Below are 19719 nucleotides of genomic sequence, written 5' to 3'. Positions count from 1 at the left end.
GCCATGCCTAAAATCAGCTTTATTCTGATCAATTATAATTAGCATATGAAAGTAATGAATAACAGACTTTTTTGTAAATTTGATATACTTGTATATTGTAGCAGAAACAAAATGATCAGTAAGAACTTCAGTGAAAAGGGGAACACAAACAAACCGTGAGCTATTTTGAGTGGCAATCTACACATAGAAACCTTATAAAACTTAAGCAAAGAAAAAAAACTATTAGAATACCTAACGACTATAAATCCATGTCAACTCACTAGTAATAACTTCTAATTCTAAATCTCTAATATTCAATTTCTGATTTCCCTTTGACTGTACCCTGATGTTAAATAAAGTCCAAGACTGATCAGAGAATGTTAAGATCTCCAAATATTCTACTGGGACAAAGCTGGAACTTAACTTCCATTGATGTGTATTATATCCAAACTGTCACATAATACGCTTCAGTTAAAAGTAATAAATATATCTGAGAGAAATGGAAAGTAATAGTTGGAATTATTTTGCTTTTGACCAACCTCATGAGAAAAAAAAAATCCAGACAGATGGAGGAACCTCATCATATATCAATCTCTAACTCCTTAGCACTCAGACAAAAATTAGAAAAGAATTTTCATGCTCCATGTGTCTGCAAAAGGGTCTCTACACACGAAGGAACAAATGAATGGATGTGCACACTGATTCTATCATAAATGGAATAGGTGACAGCCTACTGAAAAATGCTATGGAGATTCCTTACACAAGACTAACACATGACTAAAAAGAGCAAATTAGCTATCTCTGTAATGGTGGGTACCAATTCAACCACAGTTTTATGTAGAATGTTCCCATTCATAAGTAGATCTTCTTCATCTTGCAAAGCAACTTGTGGTGTCCATTACAAGGAACATCATTCCAGCCCCATTGTCTTGAAAAATAATGAAAATGTAGCATGACACAATGCTCATCAAGATTACTGGGTTCACCTGAGTGCCAAAATCTGAAAGGGAAAAAATGGATGAGGTTGTTTCTTCAAACAGTGTTTTGAAAAGGGTTAGAGGCACAGCAAGGGAGGGGGCTGGGACTGAACTGTGTGAAAGTCAAGGTCAGATATGCCCAAATCATTCACTTCTCCAATTCTCATGCAGTTTCTTCTCTACCAGAAGCTCTGGCATTTCTCTCAAAAATGTATATCACCTAGTATTGTGTCATCTTATTGCATTAAGCATTCTCCTAGCAGATAGCCCTTCTATTTGTCCGTCATTATGTCCTATTTCCAGGGGACTGCCAGTCCATAAGCTCCCTTAAATGATGAAAAAAAAAAAAAAGATTTCATCCCAGTCTCAAGTATCTTTGTAGTTTGTTTCCATAATACATATGTATATACATATATATGTGTATATACATATATATATATTGCTTTTGGAGTCCAAAGAACTAGTTAAAATCTCTAAATCTGCTAAAATCCCTGTTATCTTGGACATATAATTTAATTTCCCTGATTTCTATATCTAAAAAATAGAGACTCTAGTCATATTCCTATATGTGTCACACAGTGATATGAAGATCAAAGGTGGTATTGTACTAAAATGCACTAAAGTATTAAAAGAGTTTTTAAAAAACCTACATAAATATGAGATATTAACTATCAGAATTTAGCTTATTTGCTTTTTGAGAAATAGTAAGTCAATAATTAGCCATGATCTTAATTGACATAAATTTTTATGTTTAGAGATATAATGTAGTGACTGAAAGTACAGATTTCAGCATCAAATAGGGCTGGATTTGAGGATCATTTGGTGCCAATGCTGGATAACATTTGCTGAGTTATCTAAACACTCTAAGCTCAATTTCCTCATATCTACAGTAGGAAAAATAATAATGTGTGTTTCACAGAGTTCCTGTGATGATTAAATGAAATAATAAATAAAATTATTTAACCCAAGAGTTAAAAGAAGAGTAAGCTATTTTATTTTCACATCTGATAGTTGGAACACTCTAAAATCCTTGCATGATCCAGCGCTCAGGGTTCCTTTACCTAATTCTGTACTCACGTGACACTTTCATTGTATGGTGTTTGATCAACCCATTGCTAATCTCTTTTTCCCTTTGGATCTGATAGCCCTATGTAATAAGCAGAATATATATATCCAGGTTCTGGGAGATAAATCCAAAGGAAGAAAAGAAAGGAGTTATATAGCCTTTAGAGCACTGAGGTAGAACTGAGTTCTTTACAACCTTATGGAGAAGAGAAGAAAAGGAAAGGATCCATGAAGAGCCATACTGGGGCCCTGCCCAGGAGCCTCAGTCCTCTCTGGCTAAACCAGAGCAGGATCAAAGACATCACTCGTAAGCACAATGCTTGGCTCAGTCTGCTCAGGCTGCTATAACAACATACTACAAACTGGATAGCTTATAAACAAGTTTCTTTCTTATAGTTCTGAAGGTTGGAAATCTCAGATCAGGGTGCTAGCATGGTAAGGTGAAGGCTCTCCTCCTGGTTCGTAGCTTTTTTCTCACTATGTCTTCACATGGTAGAAGGGGCAAGGTAGCTATGTGGGATCTCTTTTATAAGAACACAAATCCCATTCACGAGGGTTTCACCCTCAGTACCTAAGCACCTCTCAATGACCCTGCCTCCAGATACCACCATCTTTGGGGGTCAGGATTTCACCATATGAAGCTTGGGGGGGACATAAACATTCAGAATATAGTAACGTTCAACACAAATGGAAGCAATTTTCTAGCCATGATCATAGTGAATTTTCATCTCAGATTCACTTCCCTCTTTCACTAAGAGGTGGTATTCTTCAAAGTCATGCATTAGAAGATTTTTGCACATTAAATCATTTTCCTTTCATAACTTCTTTAACTTCATTCTTGATTGCCGATTGTGACCCTTCATTATTGAACTCCGCTCTGATATAATAATACCCCTTCTCAGTGAAATAGTTAATAATTTATAAAATATTTAATATAAATATATTTCAAACTAAAATATTTTCATTCTTCTATTCAAACCCCATATATTATATTTCAAATGCCCCAATTAATTTTGGGAGAGATTAGTTTTATGAAACCAGGAAGAAGGTGTAGCACGTGAAGGCTTAAGTAGCCTTTCCTATCAGTTTTACTAAAAGCCTTCTGCCACACCACCAATATTCCAAAACAGTGAAAACCTCCTTAGACAAGAGATGTATACAATAACCAGCGGACCGTTGACTCCATCATCTATTAGAAAGTACCTGTTCATCCTTGGTGTTAATCACCAGCAGGTCAGCCTTCATTTCTGAGCTGTTCCTCTCACTCTCAGTCCAATTTCTTGGTGTAGTAGAAATAAAAGTAGCAGTTGGAACTAAATGACTTCCAATCCTTTGGGCAGCAGCTCCAATCTTTCTCTGTATTGACAGAAGGCCAGAGATGTCCAATATAAAAGAAAAAATTTAAGTGTGTGTATTATTAAAATTAAGGACCAAGGAAGACCTCATGGAAACTGGAATTTGCATCTTCACCAAGAAGTGATAAGTAGCCCACCCATCAGGTGTCAAGGAGATCAAGTCTACCTACATCAGGCAGTAACTTCTCCCTTGCCAGAGTGGTGTCAGGAAAAGCCAGCTAAAACATAGGACTTAGGTAAGACGCAGACTCAGAATATTACACAAAAATGTCTAGGTTTCAATGGAAAATGATCCATCACACCATGAATTACAAATTCTCAAAATTAATTTTTTAAAAAAGAAAATAAATACATGCCAGTATCAAGATAAGAGAAATATTAGGATTATCTCACAAATATTTTAAAGAAATCATGACAAAGATGCTTCAACAAGAAAGTACAAACAAGTTTGAACCAAATGAAAGAAAAGAATGCCTCAGAAAAGAAATAGAAAATCTAAAAAAAAAAAAAGAAAAAAAAAAAAGAAAATCTCAGCCACAGATTACAGATATAAATGATAAAATAAAAACAAGGAAGCCACATGGGTAAAAGGCAATCATAGTTCAGCCACAAAAGGAGGGCACATGCAGCCCAGACAAAGGACATTCCTGGTATACCTGCTCCTGGTAACCAGGAGGTATTATGCTACAGGGAACAACAGGATCTCTTCTACACAAGGCCTGCTTTTAAGACCAGGAGACACAGATGGCCTACCTAACACATAGACACAAACACAGAGAGTCAGACAAAATAAGGAGACAGAGGAATATGTCCTCAATGAAAGAGCAAGACAAAATCACTGTAAAAGAGCTAAATGAAATGGAGATAAACAATATTCCTGGCAAGAATTCAAAGTAATGGTAATAAAGATACTCATTGGACTTGAGAAGAGTGGATGAGCTCAGTGAGAACCTCAACAATAAGACAGAAAACATAAAAAAGAAGCCATCAGAAATGAAGAATTCAATAATTGAAAAGAAAAATACACTAGAAGGGATCAACATATTAAATTATGCAGGAGAAGAAATCAACAATCTGGATGATAGGGTAATGGAAAGCAACCAAGCTGAACAGAAAAAATAAATAATAATAATAATAAATGAGAATAGGTTAAGGGAACTCCTCATCAAGCATAATAACGTTTACATTATATGGTCCCAGAAGTAGGCGAGAGAGAAAAGGGGGCAGAAAACTTACTTGAAGAAATAATGCTGAAAATTTCCCTAATACGCAGAAGGACATGGATATCCCAGTCAGGAAGCATACAGATCCCCTACAAGATTAATGTAAGATCCACATAATAATTAAAATACCAAAATGTAATAATAGAGAATATTAAAAGAGAAAAGAAAGCTAACATACAAAGGAAATCCTGTAAGGCTATCAGCTGGCTTTTCAGCAGAAACTTTCCTGGCCAGAAGAAAAGAGCATGATATATTCAAAGTGCTAGAAAGAAAAACACCTATGACCAAGAATACCCAAGAATACTCCATCATTCAGAATTGAAAGAGAGAGAGTTTCCCAGACAAATTAAGTTAAAGGAATTCATCACCACTAAACCAGCCTTAGAAGAAATGTTAAAGGGACTTCTTTAAGTGGAAAGGAAAGGCCATAACTACAAGGAAGAAAATTATGAAAGGAAAAAATGTCACTGGTAAAGGCAAACATATGGCAAAGATTTAATTAATAACCTATAAAGCCAGTATAGAGGTTAAAACAAGAAGAAGTAAAATCAATTATGAAAATCAGTCAAGGGATACACAAAATTAAAAGATGCAAGACATATCATATATATTAAAATGTGAAGGAGTAAAAATTTAGTACTTTCAGAATGTGTTTGAACTTAAGCAACCATCAAATTAACATAGGCCCCCTGCTCAGTAAGGAGTCTGTTCCTCCCTATCCCTCTGCCTCTCCCCTAGCTTGTGCTCTCTCTCCTGTCTTGCTCACACTCTCTTTCAAATAAGTAAAATCTTTAAAAAAATAAAGAAAGAAGAGAGAGAGAAAAAAAAACAGGGTATCAATGCCTATATGAGAAAAAGAGACTTGAAAACAAGTAGCAGGAGATAAAGAAGGGCATACTTCCACCATTATGTAACGATAAAGGGACCAATCCAACAAGAGGACATAGCAGTTGTAAATATTTATGCATCCAACATAGGAGCACCTAAATACATAAAGCAAATAATAACAGACATAAAGAAATTGACAGTAATACAATAATAGTATGGGTCTTCAACACCCCACTCACATCAATGGATAGGTCATCCAGATAGAAAATCAACAAGGAAACAGTGGTCTTAACTAACTTTAGACCAAATGAATCTAACAGATATATATAGAACATTCCATCCAAAAACTACAGAATATACATTCTTTTCAAGTACATATGAAGCATTCTCCAGAATAGATCACATGGCCACAGAACAAGATTCAATAAATTTCAGAAAATAAATAAATACATTTCAGAAGACTGAAATCATATCAAGCACCTTTTCCAATCATAACAATATAATACTAAAGATCAATTATGAGAAAAAACTGGAAAAAATAAACATGCAAAAGCTAAACAACATGCTACTAAACAATGAATGGGCCAATGAAGAAATTAAAGAGGAAATCTAAAAATGCAAGAAGACAAATGAAAATGAAACACAACCTCGAAAATCTTTAGGATGCAGTAAAAGCAGTTCTAAGAGGGAAGTATATAATGATACAGGATTATCTCAAGAAACAAGAAAAATCTCAAGTAAACAACCTAAACTTACCCCTAAAGGAACTAGAAAAAGAAGAACAAATAAAGCCCAAAAGCTAATAGGAGGAAGGAAACAGAGACTAAAAAAATAGAAAAGCTCAATAAAACCAAGAGCTGGTTCTTTGAAAAGATAAACAAAATTGATAAACCTTTAGCCAGACTTATCAAGAAAAAGAGAGAGGACTCAACAAAAGAAATAAGAGGAGAAATAACTGACACCACAGAAATACAAAGAATTATATGAGAATATTATGAAAAACTGCAAAACCTAGAAGAAACAGATAGATTCCTAGAAACATATAATCTTCCAAAACTGAACCAGGAAGAAATAGAAAATTTGAATAGACCAATTATTAATAACAAAATTGAATTGATAACCAAAAGACTCCCAAGAAAAAAAATCCAGGACCAGATGGCTCTATAGGTGAACTCCACCAAACATTTAAAGAAAAATTAATATCTATTCTTCCAAACTATTCCAAAAAATAGAAAAGGAAGGAAAACTTCCAAATTTACCCTATAAGGCCAGCATTACCCTGATACCAATACCAGACAAAGACACTTAAAAAAAAAATCACTATAGGCCAGTATCTCTGATGAACAGAGATGCAAAATTCCTCAATAGAATATTAGCAACCTGATTTCAACAATGAATTAAAAGGATCATTTACCACAATCAAGTGGGATTTATTCTAGGAAAGCAAGGGTGATACATGATGTTAATTAGAAGAAGGATAAAAGCCATATATCATCTCAACAGATGCAGAAAAAGTATTTGACAAAATATAACATCTGTTCATGACAAAACTCTCAACAAAGTGGGTTTACAGGACATGTATCTCAACATAATAAAGGCCAAATATGACAAACCCTCAGGTAACAACATTAATCAATGATGAAAAATAAAAACCTTTTCCTATAAGATCAGGAACAAGATGAGGATGTCCAGTCTCACCACATTTATTCAACATTGTACTGGAAATCCTAGCTGCAGCAATCAGACAGGAAAAAGAAATGAAAGGCCTCCAGGTTAGTAAGGAAGAAGTAAAACTGTCACTATCTGCAGCTGACATACTACATATGAAAAATCCTAAAGACCACCAAAAAACTATCAGAATCAATAAATAAATTCATTAAAGTTGTAGGATACAAAACTAATATATTGTATTATATATATGTTATATTTCTATACAATAATAATAAAATATCAGAAAGAAAAATTAAGAAAACAATTCCAATAACACTGGAACCAGAAAGAATAAATTATCTAAGAATAAGTTTAATTAAATCAGTAGAAGACCTATACGTAACTAGAAGACACTGATTAAAAAAAATGAAGATGACACTAATGTAGATATACTATGCTCATGACTCAGGAGAATTAATACTGTTAAAATGTCCATTCTACCCAAAGCAATCTGCAGATTCAATGTAATCCCTATCAAAATAACAACAGCATTTTCCACAAAACTAGAACAAATAATCCTAAAATTTTATGGAACCACAAAAGACCTGGAATACCCAAAACAATCGTAAAAAAGAAGAACAAAGCTGAGGGTGCCTGTGTGCCTCAGTTGGTAAGCGTCTGCCTTCAGCTCCCCACATCCGCTCCCTGCTGAGCAGGGAGCCTGTTTCTCCCTCTCCCTTTGTTGGTCCCACTTGTACTCTCTCATTCTTGCTCTCTCATAAATAAATTGAATGAATGAATGAATGAATGAATAAATAAATAAATGAATAAATAAATAAATGAATAAATAAATAAATTTTTAAAAAAGAACAACAAGGCTGGAGGTATCACAATTTCAGATTTCCAGATACACTACAAAACTATTATAATAAGAACAGTATGGTATTGGCACAAAAATACCCACATAGGCCAAGAGAACAGAAGAGAAAGCCCAGAAATAAACCCATAGTCATGGGCTTATATTAATTATTATATTAATTAATTATTAATTGTTATTAATTATTAATTATTATATTAATAGTTATATTAATCTATGACAAAGGAGGCAAGAATATACAACGGAAAAAAGACAATCTTTTTAATAAATGGTGTTGGGAATACTGGACAGTTACATGCAAAAAAACAAAATTAGGGACACCTGGGTGGCTCAGCGGTTTAGCACCTGCCTTTGGCCCAGGGCGTGATCCTGGAGTCCCAGGATCGAGTCCCACATCAGGCTCCCTGTGTGGAGCCTGCTTCTTCCTCTGCCTATGTCTCTGCCTCTTTCTCTCTCTCTGTCTCTCATGAATAAATAAAATCTTTTTAAAAATAAAATAAAAAATAAAAAAATAAAATAAAATAAATAAAATAAAATGAAATGAAATTTCAGTGGTTACCAAGAGTCTAGAAGGGAAAGTAGAGCACAGATTTTTATGTAAAACTACGTAACATTATGCATTTGTCAAAACCACATAAATTTACATATTTATTCCATGGAAATTTTTAAAGTTCATTTAGGAGGTCAGGGGATCCACTAAAGAATGAAGACTATGACAAGACAATCTAACTGTATTACAAGTGTTGGAAACAACCACACTGGGTGGAGGTGGGATGATGATCTCGATAACTTTGGAAATGGAATCTATAAGAATAAAAACAAAAAAAACTGCACATAGGCACTGTATTCTAGCTGATAAAGTTGTTTCCCAAGGTGGTTTGAGTTTACAATTCTGATACTGCTATATGTGTACATTGGGATTGAATAATTATGTAAATGTATTGAGCAGATGATGGGAATCAGATTTCTCTGTTGAAGTGATCATTAAAGATATCAAGGGGAGTAGGCTAGAAGCAATGTAATCAATGAAAGTTTCAGACATCAGTAAAAGCTGATATGTATCTTATTATATACACAACTGTATGTACAAATATTTATCAATATATTCACATATACAGGTTAGTACACAGATATATATTTCCTTGTTCTGTGAACTGAGATGACCTAAAAGAAATAACACCTCAGCAGCAATGAGTATACCTAGTATTCAAATCTTGGTTTCTAATGCCATTCAATAACAGAAGCCATGGCTCCACATAGAATTGATTCTAAGACTGAAACAGGAAACATACAGTATAAGCCCAGAGAAAATTACAGTCCCAGAAAGTAAACAAGTGCTCAAAAACAAAACATAACAACACATTGATGGGGGCAAGTCCAAGGGCCACAGGAACCAACTGAAAGAATTCCCAATGGCAAAGGTAGAACAATGTGAGCAACAAAATAAATATAGCACTGGATTACAACCCAAAGTATAAGATAAATATCCATGAGTACACACTAATATAGATAGATGATTAAGTTAATAAATAAGAAGAAACAAATATCATATACACAAGAATTTCCAATAAATTACATAGAAACTTGTTTTGAACTGAACTGTGTTCCCCCAAAAATTAATGTGTTGAGGTTATAATCCTCAATGTTACTATAGTGGAAGCCTTTAAGGAAGTAATAAAGGTTAAATGAGGTTATAAAAAAAGTAGGGCCTTATTCCAATAGGACTTGTGTTCTTATAAGAAGAGGAAGAGACCAGAAAGCTGTCTCTCCTTCCCATTCACAAAGAGGACTGGCTATGTGAGGACACAACAAGATGGTGGCTGTTTACAAGCTAAGAAGAAGGGCCTCACCAGAAACCAACTCTTGGGAAGCCCGGGTGGCCCAGCAGTTTGGCACCGCCTTCGGTCTAGGGCATGATCCTTGAAGACCCAGAATCGAGTCCCATGTCAGGCTCCCTACATGGAGCCTCCTTTTCCCTCTGCCTCTGCCTCTGCCTCGGTGTGTGTGTGTGTGTGTGTGTGTGTGTGTGTGTGTGTGTCTCTCAGGAGTAAATAAATAAAATCTTTAAAAACAAAACAACAAAAAAAAAGAAACCAACTCTTATGGCACCTGGGACTTCTGGCTTCCATTATTGTAAGAAAATAAACTTATTGTTTAGGTTGCCCAGTTTGTGATATTTTGTTATGGCAGCCAAGCAGGCTAATATGGATTCTGGTACCTAAGTGGGGTGTAACAAATACCTAAAAATTCTGGTTCCTTTCTGTTTAACACTTCAATTTATTATTATTAACACTCAATTTACTAAAAATGTGAAAGTGGTTTCAGAACTGGGTGATAGGTAGATGCTAGAAGAGTTCTAAGGTGCCTGCTAGTAAAAGCCTAGATTGCCTTGAAAAGGCTGGTGCTAGAAATATGGATGTTAAAGGTAATTCTGCTAAGGACTCAGAAAGAAAAGAGAGCTGTAGAAAAAGCTCCTATCATCTCAAAGAATATACATATCCTATAATGAACAGAATTTGGTAGAAATATGAACATTAAAGATGCTTCTGGGGGCACCTAGGTGGGTTGAGCATCTGCCTTCGGCTCGGGTAGTGATCCTGGGGTCCTGGGATGGAGTCCCACATTGGGCTCCCTGCTCAGTGGGGAGCCTGCTTCTCCCTCTGCCCCTCCCCCTGATCCTGCTCTCTCTCTCTCTCTCTCATAAATAAATAAAATCTTTAAAAAAAATAAAGATGCTTCTGGTAAGGTCTCAGAAATGAGAAACATGTTACTGAAAACTGGAAGAAAGACAATTCTTACTATAAAACAGAAAAGAATTTGCTGAACTGTGTTCTAATTTTGTGAAAAATAGAATTTGTAAGTGACAGTGGATATTTAGCAGAGGAGATATCTAAGCATATTAATGCTGTGTACTGCTTATAGTAAAATGAAAGAGGAAAGAGATAAATTGAAGTGTTAAACAGAAAGGAACCAGAATTTGAAGATCTGGAAAATTCTCAGCCTATTCATATGGCAGCCCGGGTGGCTCAGTGGTTTAGCACCGCCTTCAGCCCAGGGCATGATCCTGGACACCTGGGATCGAGTCCCACGTGGGGCCCCCTGTATGGAGCCTGATTCTCCCTCTGCCCCCACCCCTCTCTCTCTCTCATAAATAAATAAAAATCTTAAAAAAAAAAAAAAAAACTGAGAAAGTGTGTTCTGAAGAGAACATCAAGGATGTGGTTGGATAATTATTCCATAAAGAGATTATCCATGGATTTAAACAGCCAGTTCCACAACCAAGACTACTTCTTTATACAGATAAAGATATGCATATAAGAAGTTTAGGTCTTATGTATTTCTACACTTTAAAATGACCAAGACTCAACTGCTTAGTATGAGCTACCTGTGAATCTTATTGGAAATATTAACTTGGTATCCTTATACAGTATAGTCAACTACTGGATTATAAGCACATTAATTTTTACCTTCCATGGTCAAATTTTCTTTCATACATTCCAATGCTGTGTGAGTTCTTTTGTAGTCTTTTTTTCCTTAACAAGGTGAGAATATTTTTGAAAAAAAAACTGAAAAAAAAAAAGGCCATTCATTTACTTTGCCTTCTACTTTTTTGGCATTCTATTTTATAGCAACAAAATCTACCAATGCCCAATTGCTTGAGTAAAAGGATCTTGATTACAGAAAAGAGTTCTCATCACCCCACATTCAATGTAATCCTAATTCTACTGACTTTGAAACCATAATTTCTCCAGGAATAGCTAAAAGATAAATAGTTGAAAGAGAACATGACAGTTCCATTTGAATGACTGCAAAGGGATTGATCCATATTTTCCTTCAATACTGCAAAGCCTAAGCCTTAGGGGTGAGAGAATGGAGGGAAAACAAATGCTTCTATCTGAGGGTGTATGCAGCATAGGTCTTTGCAGGGCAATGAGGGATGAGCTAATTCTGAGGAGTTCTGGGTTACCTACAGAGTAAGATTTTTTTTTTATAATGTTTTTTAATCCAACATTGATCAGGAGCAATGGGCATTATTTTCCTCATCTTCTTTCCTGTATCTATTCCCAACTGGCTCTTATTCTTCAGCACACCAATATACTCAAGTACCTCACAATTTAAAAATACTTACCTCTCCCTCTAGAAAGTGAATTTTCTCTTTCCTCATCTCTCATTTGCTCTTTGATCCACCACATGCTGGCTTTACTACTTCTTATGCCTTTTAAAATTTTGATAGGGGATCCCTGGGTGGCTCAGCGGTTTAGCGCTGCCTTCGGCCCAGGGCGTGATCCTGGAGTCCCGGGATCGGGTCCCACGACGGGCTCCCTGTATGGAGCCTGCTTCTCCCTCTGCCTGTGTCTCTGCCTCTCTCTCTCTCTGTCTCTCTCATGAATAAATAAATAAAATATATTTTAATAAAGAAATAAAATAAAATAAATAAAATAAAATAAAATAAAATTTTGATAAATTCTTAAATCAAAGATATGAGGACATCCACTTATTTGCCAAATTGGCTTTTAGAGCTTACAGTCTTGAGCAGGACAGACAAAATTAAGGTGAAATTTCAATGGGAAACTCTTCCTGGAACATTTTTTCCCATTTCCTTTTGTCCACTTGTTCACCTCAAAATATGTGTGTGTGCACTGAAAAAAAACCTGGCCTTATAAACACTAATAGTCAAATATAGATTTGTCCTTACTTCCGCAACTGTTTAGGTTAGAAATGGTGCCTAATAGATGTCCCTTTACAACACAAACACATGTACACACATAAACTCTTCAATTTCTCTAAAGAGTGAATTCCATTATTTTTATAAATGAAATTCAAATAAACAATAAAATTCCTAACAGATTCCCATTAATTGTGTCAGCCCTTCATCCTGAAAGAAAACTTCTTTTCCAGGTTTCTGGATATACCCACTATTAAATGTCAGTATTTAATGGATGTCATCCCTTCATGTAAGGCATACATTCCTCATAGATTCAAATGGATACGTACTGATAAAAGCAATAAAAAATGAGATTGCCAATAGGAGCAGAAGTATCAGCAATGAGACAGAAAGTAGCTTGGGAAAACTGGGGTTACTTTTGTGTGGGCTAGTCTTTTCTTTGGGAGCTGAAGGAGAAATCAAAAGAGTTTCATCAGTAATAAATTCTGACTTTTACTTCCTTTCTCCTCTTCCCCTTCTCCCTTTTCTTGGATGACATAGTATTACCAACAACATGAAATTTGAAATAATATGAAAATAGGAAAAAAATAATAAGGTTCATTGTAGAAACTTTGGAAAACATATAAAAGCACAAATTCCTATCATTGAGGATAACTATTGTTAATGTTTTGGAAAATATCCTTCCAATAATTTTTAAAGTGTATATACATACATACATATTCATACATACATTTTCCCCACACGATTGACATACCATATATACTGGTTTTTGACCTACTATATTCTTATACACTATACCATGAACATTTTTTATACAGCCATATTTTCTTCTTTAACACTATTGTGGTTGCATAGGATTTCATCATATATGTAAATATTCTTCCAGATTGTTCCCAACTTTAACTACTTTAAATAATGCCATAGCACATAAACCTTTTTTAAAAAAAGATTTTATTTTATTTATTTATTCATGAGAGACACAGAGAGAGAGGCAGAGACACAAGTAGAGGGAGAAGTGGGCTTCCTGCAGGGATCCTGATGTGGGACTTAATCCCAGGACCCCAGGATCACGACCTAAGCCGAAGGCAGATGCTCAACCACTGAGCCACCCAGGTGTCCCATAGCACATAAATCTTAATTATAGTCATTCTCTCATCACATTCTTTTTTTTTTTTTTTTATGATAGTCACACAGAGAGAGAGAGAGAGGCAGAGACATAGGCAGAGGGAGAAGCAGGCCCCATGCACCGGGAGCCCGACGTGGGATTTGATCCCGGGTCTCCAGGATCGCGCCCTGGGCCAAAGGCAGGCGCCAAACCGCTGCGCCACCCAGGGATCCCCCCTCATCACATTCTTAAAATAAGGTCAGACATTTTTAGTCACTATTTCATGGTTAAGTATTATTTTCTCAATGGCTAGTGTCAAAAAGACAAGAAATATCAAGTGTTGGTAAGGATATGGAGAAAGGGGACCCTCAGGCACTGTCAGTGGGAATGTAAACTACTGCCACTGTGAAAACCAGTATGAAGTTTCCTCAAAAAATTAAAAATAGAAATATCATATGATCTATTAACTTCACTACTGGATATTTACCCAAAGAAAGACACTAAATCAAAAATATATGCACCCCTATGATCGTTGCAGCATTATTTAAAGCAGTTAAGACAGGAAGGCAACCTAAATGGCCATCCATCCATGAATGGATAAAGTAAATGTGATATTTATATTAGTAGAATATCATTCAGCCATTAAAAAAAGGAACTCTTATCATTTGTGACAACATGGATGAAACTTGAGGGCATTATACTTAGTGATATAAGTCAGAGAAAATAGCATATGATCTCATTTATCTGTGGAATCCAAAAAAGCAAAACAAAGCAAAACTCATACAGAGAACAAATTGGTGGTTCCCAGAGGTGGGGGAGGTGGTGGTAGGGAATGGGTGGGTGGAAGGGGTTAAAAGGTACAAATTTCCAGTTATAAAATAAAGAAGTCGGGATCCCTGGGTGGCGCAGCGGTTTAGCACCTGCCTTTGGCCCAGGGCGCGATCCTGGAGACCCGGGATCGAATCCCACGTCGGGCTCCCAGTGCATGGAGCCTGCTTCTCCCTCTGCCTATGTCTCTGCCTCTCTCTCTCTCTCTCTCTCTCTCCGTGACTATCATAAATAAATAAAAATTAAAAAATAAATAAATAAATAAAATAAAATAAAATAAAATAAAGAAGTCATGGTTGTAATGTACAGCATGTTGACTATAGTTAATACTATAGATTACAGTAGTATCAACTATTAAATATTATTACATCTCAGAAGTTGCTAAGAGATTAAATCTTAAAAGGTCTCATCACAAGAAAAAAAATTATATAAAAATTTATGGTGATGAACATTAACTAGATTTATTGTGATGATTTCACAAATATATACAAAAATAAAATCATTACAGTGTACATCTGAAACTAATACAGCAGTCCTCCCTCCCTTACTCAGTTTTGCTTTACATGAATTTTACAATTACCTGTGGTCAGCTGTGGTCTGGAGGCAGATGATCCTCCTTCTGATATATCCTCAGAAGGTGAAGAGCAGCCTAACGCTAATACTTATGTCATTCACTTCACATCATCTCATCACATAAGAATTTTATCATCTCACATCATCACAAGAAAAAAGAAAGGTGAATGCAGTTCAATATTTTGAGTGAGAGAGATCATATTCACCTAACTTGTATTATAGTATATTGTTATAATTGTTCTGTTTTATTATTAGTTATTGCTGTTAATGTCTTAGTGTGCCTAATTTATAAATTAAATTTTTATCATAGGTATATGTGTATACGAAAAAAAACACAGTATATAGGGTTTGGTACTATCCACTGTTCAGGCATTCACTGGGGATCTTGGACCATATTCCCCAGATAAGAGGGGACTACTATATACTGTTATTTGTCAATCATACCTCCTTAAAAAATTTTTTGAAAGAATTGTTTTCTCAAAGTTACGGGGTATTGACAAGTGAAGTATGCAATGGATTTTCTGAATGCAGGGCAGTTTTTCCTGTAATGTAAGACACTCTCTGTAACTTTCTAGTCTTTCATCTGCATCAGTGTTTGGTTCCACTTTAGTTCAGTACTAACAAATACACCCACAACATTCTCTACTCAAACTTTTCCCCAAAAAAAAAAAAAAAAAAAACTTTTCCCCTCTAACTGAGCCCATTAATTCATCAATAGCCCCTGCATCTGGACTGATGGTTTCAAGATCTATTGCCAATCTCCTGACTGCATCTCACTCAGCTTCAAAAGGCACAGGAGAACAACTTCTCAGCATAATTATCACTCTCCTTAACTCAGGACTGTATGGACTTGTCACACTTCAATTCTGTTAAGAGTATTATCTTGGCAACTCAATCTTGTGTCCCAATTGCGGCCAGAGAAGCAGCAACTAACATAACCTATACTTCATTTATAGTATTCTCTCTTCATCCTTCATCTCATTAACTTTGTCCATCAGAAAATGCTTCTTACCTGCAGGAGGCCATCATTTGATGCCTGAGGACTTGGGTTCACTTTTGAAACTTAGTTCAGTGTAAGTGGTCTCTGAAGTCATATTGAAAAATCTGCTCTTTTCAAAAAATTTTCACCTCTTCCTTAAAACACTTTAAAATGAAACTCGAACATGGTGGCAACTTGTCATACTTCCAAGAACAGGAGCCCCAGATAGGCAATAACCCTGAGAGGAATCTCATGAAAATTAAAAACCTCAGAGAGTGGCCCAACCCCCAGGACCAAACACAGCGAGAATCAATGCATTTAAATATATGTCAGCAAATACAATAAAAGTAGGAACTTGGGAATTCAAATATAGATTAAAAAAAAAAAAACAGGGGCATTCCAGATGGCTCAGCGGTTTAGTGCCGCCTTCGGCCCAGGGCGTGATCCTGAGGACCCGGGATCAAGTCCCACGTCAGGCTCCCTGCATGGAGCCTGCTTCTCCCTCTGCCTCTGTCTGTGCCTCTTTCTCTCTGTGTGTTTCTCATGAATAAATTAATAAAAATCTTAAATAAATAAATAAACACACACAGGAAGTAAAGAAACAAACTAAGCAATTAGAAAAATCTTTTCTGAGACCTGTATTATCTGAACTCATTAGCAAAAATGAAATTCTACACGCAAATATAATTATTTCTACCAACCTGGGCATATACTCATTCATGCTGTATTCTCCTCATGTGTAGCTGATCTGACAACTTTGGGGGATCACATTCTAAGAGGATCATTGACAAAAAACTCATATGTTAGCCTCTCCACTTTCAAGAGTCAGTGTCTTCTAATGTAGTAGGGAAGTCAAAGCTTAGATCATGTCTTCTGAAGCTGCTTCTTAGCACTCTCTGCTTTTCTCTGTTCTTAACTGACTCTCTCATGGATCTCCATTGATTTTGCTACAGTTATTTCCAGCAGCTCCTAAAAGCAGCTCTTTGTGCTGGATGTTAACAGAGTAGGCCAGCCTTTACCCTACCCATCTCTATCACTTTAATTCCCATAACACCACAACAAAAGAAAATACACGTCAATGTGACTATTTTTTAACAAGTTAGGATAATTTAATGGAATCACAAATTAGGAGATAAACTCAGTGATACATACGGCTTTTTCTAAAAGGCAAGAGGAAAACACTCCAAAAATTGAATCCTTCATACAGAATCTTCTCAGACATGCTCTTAGCTCACACCCTAGGTTCAGTTCTCTCTAAATGATCCTCCTTTTAATTTCCCTCACCAAACTCCTCCATCAACTGCATAACACTTAACCTTATTTATTTCTATATCAAGGTACATTGAAAACCATGCATTCACACTAATAACCTTCAATTCCAACTCAACACCAGAGTTCGTTCTAGTTTTCTCCCTTCTACATTTCTAATGTCCTTCTGTTACAGTAAGAAACCTGCTTCCTTTGTCTTTAACTTTTTTTTTTTTTTTTTAGTAATCCCCTGAATTTAGTCAATTTTCTATCTTTTTTGTGATTTCCTTTCTGAGCTCTTCTCTCCCTGATTGGGCTCTGACCTCCCAATCTAGGCCACCATTAATTGTTAGAGCCTTTAATTTGCTTGGATATTTGTACACAGAACCAGCCAACCGCCATGGACATCATCTTCATCTTGCTCAGGTCCTACATCCCACGCTAGGCTACCCTCCATAGGAAATCCCTCTTTACTCTGCCTAGACTCTGATTGCTGATGCTGGCTCCCTAACCCCCATGGGGAATCCTCCTATCCCACTCAGGTTCTAAAACCCTATACAAGACCCCCCCAGTTGAGTGGAAACTCTCCTCAACCTTCCTGGGCTCAGAGTCCCCACACTGGGCTACCCTCCCACATGGACAACTTCCTTATCTTGTTCAGCCTCTATCTACGTTTTGCATGTACACTTCCCTCACTCTGCTTGGGCCATGAAATCCTATGCCAGGTCCCCCACCTCCCAGCAAGGATTATCCTGCTTGAGCTCCCTGCACCTGCCTACCCCACTACATAGATGTCCTCTCCACATTTCAGACACTAGCACACCAGACCAGGGTGCCTTTGATACCCTCTCCATACTAGGCTATTGTGATGTGTGGACACTCTTCTCAGTATGCACAGAGTCTGGTTCCCCATGCTGGAAATACTTTCCCACCCCTGCAGAGATGTTCTCATTCTTTTGGACTCCAACACCACTGTCAAGCCACCCTCCTGAATATCACCCTTCTGAATTCTGACAACCTGTCCCCGACCACTGTGGCTCTCCCATCACACCCTACAACAAACCTTTACTTTCTTCTGCTCCACCTAAGATTTTACTTAGAACTGAACTGTTTAATAAGGAAAGGGAAAGGGATATGAAAAAATATAAGAGGGGGGAGAGCTAATTCTTGCAAATTTTCTAGCAAATGACTACTAGACCTAACAAATACTTGCACATTTGCATGTGTGCATGCATACATCCTTCTCCCAAGAATAATCATTGATTATCAGAGCCTTAATAGTCTAAGTTTATAAAGAAAAAACAAAATATGTTCCTAAAGGTATCTCTTTCCCTGCAGTAAATTACATTATAACTAGATTGCACTATTATCACAAACAACCCAACCTGAGTGGCTTATAATGACAAACATTTATGTCTCACATAAATGGTCTTGATTGTAACTCTGCTTGGCTCTTAGTATATTCTCATTCTGGAACCTAGGTTCATAGAGCAGTTCCTTATAAGCTGAAACAAGTAGAAATATTCAAATCCTCTCTTCAGATAAGGCATTACATCCACCATGATCCCACTAGCCAATGGAAGTCACCTGGACTTAATATGAATAGGGCAGGGAAGTACCCTCTATCTACAGAGAGACAGGTCAAAGGCAGCAAAATTCCACAGACTGTGTGGCTAAAATAACTTATTTCTCAGTTCTGGAGGCAGGGAAGTCTAAGATCAATGTGCCAGCAGATTTGTTATCTGGTGAGAACCCCCCTTCCTAGCATAGATGGACATCTTCTCACTACATCCTCACATGGCAGAAGTGGTGTGGGAGCTCCCTGGGGTCCCTTTAATAAGGACACCAGTCCCATTCATGAGAGTTCTACCCTCAAGACCTATTACCTCCAAAAGGCCTAACCTTGTAATACCATCATATCAGTAATTAGGATTTTAACATATGAATTTTGAGGAGACACTTTCAGTCTATAGCACTCTTTATTTAGCCAAGGGATCTCTAGAGCAGTGATCTTTAAAATGAGGCACAATACCCCAGATGGTCTCTTAAAAGGATCTTCTAGGGCACAGAAATAAAATACTAGAACATCTATTAATAGGTATTTAAAATGTTAAGTAAAATAAGCTTTATGACTATCATATGGGTTCAGTGTTGGTTACAAGTCATGTGTGGTACAGGATCTATCATGAGGAAAGAGTGGAGGTTCCACAACTCTTAAGTTGATGGTGCATCTCCACTTGTTCATTCTCTCTGTATGTTGCATTATATTGTAATTTAAATACCTGTGTAATTAAGAATTTGGCTGCTTTTGTACCCAGTTCCTGGGAGGTAGCCTCTAAATCCTTAGAATCGCCTGAGTGATATGT

At 36.5% G+C, this 19719-nt stretch overlaps 1 pseudogene; it reads right to left on the bottom strand.

Annotated features, from left to right (window-relative positions):
* On the bottom strand, positions 1-16354 carry LOC112675315 (C-type lectin domain family 4 member A-like; annotated as a pseudogene).
* Between the last annotated feature and the right edge of the window lie 3365 nt (positions 16355-19719).

This window comes from Canis lupus, chromosome 27, assembly GCF_003254725.2.
Source record: "Canis lupus dingo isolate Sandy chromosome 27, ASM325472v2, whole genome shotgun sequence".
Lineage (NCBI taxonomy): Eukaryota > Metazoa > Chordata > Mammalia > Carnivora > Canidae > Canis > Canis lupus.
Note: the sequence above shows the minus strand (reverse complement) of the source record. Positions and strands in the feature narration are given on the sequence as shown.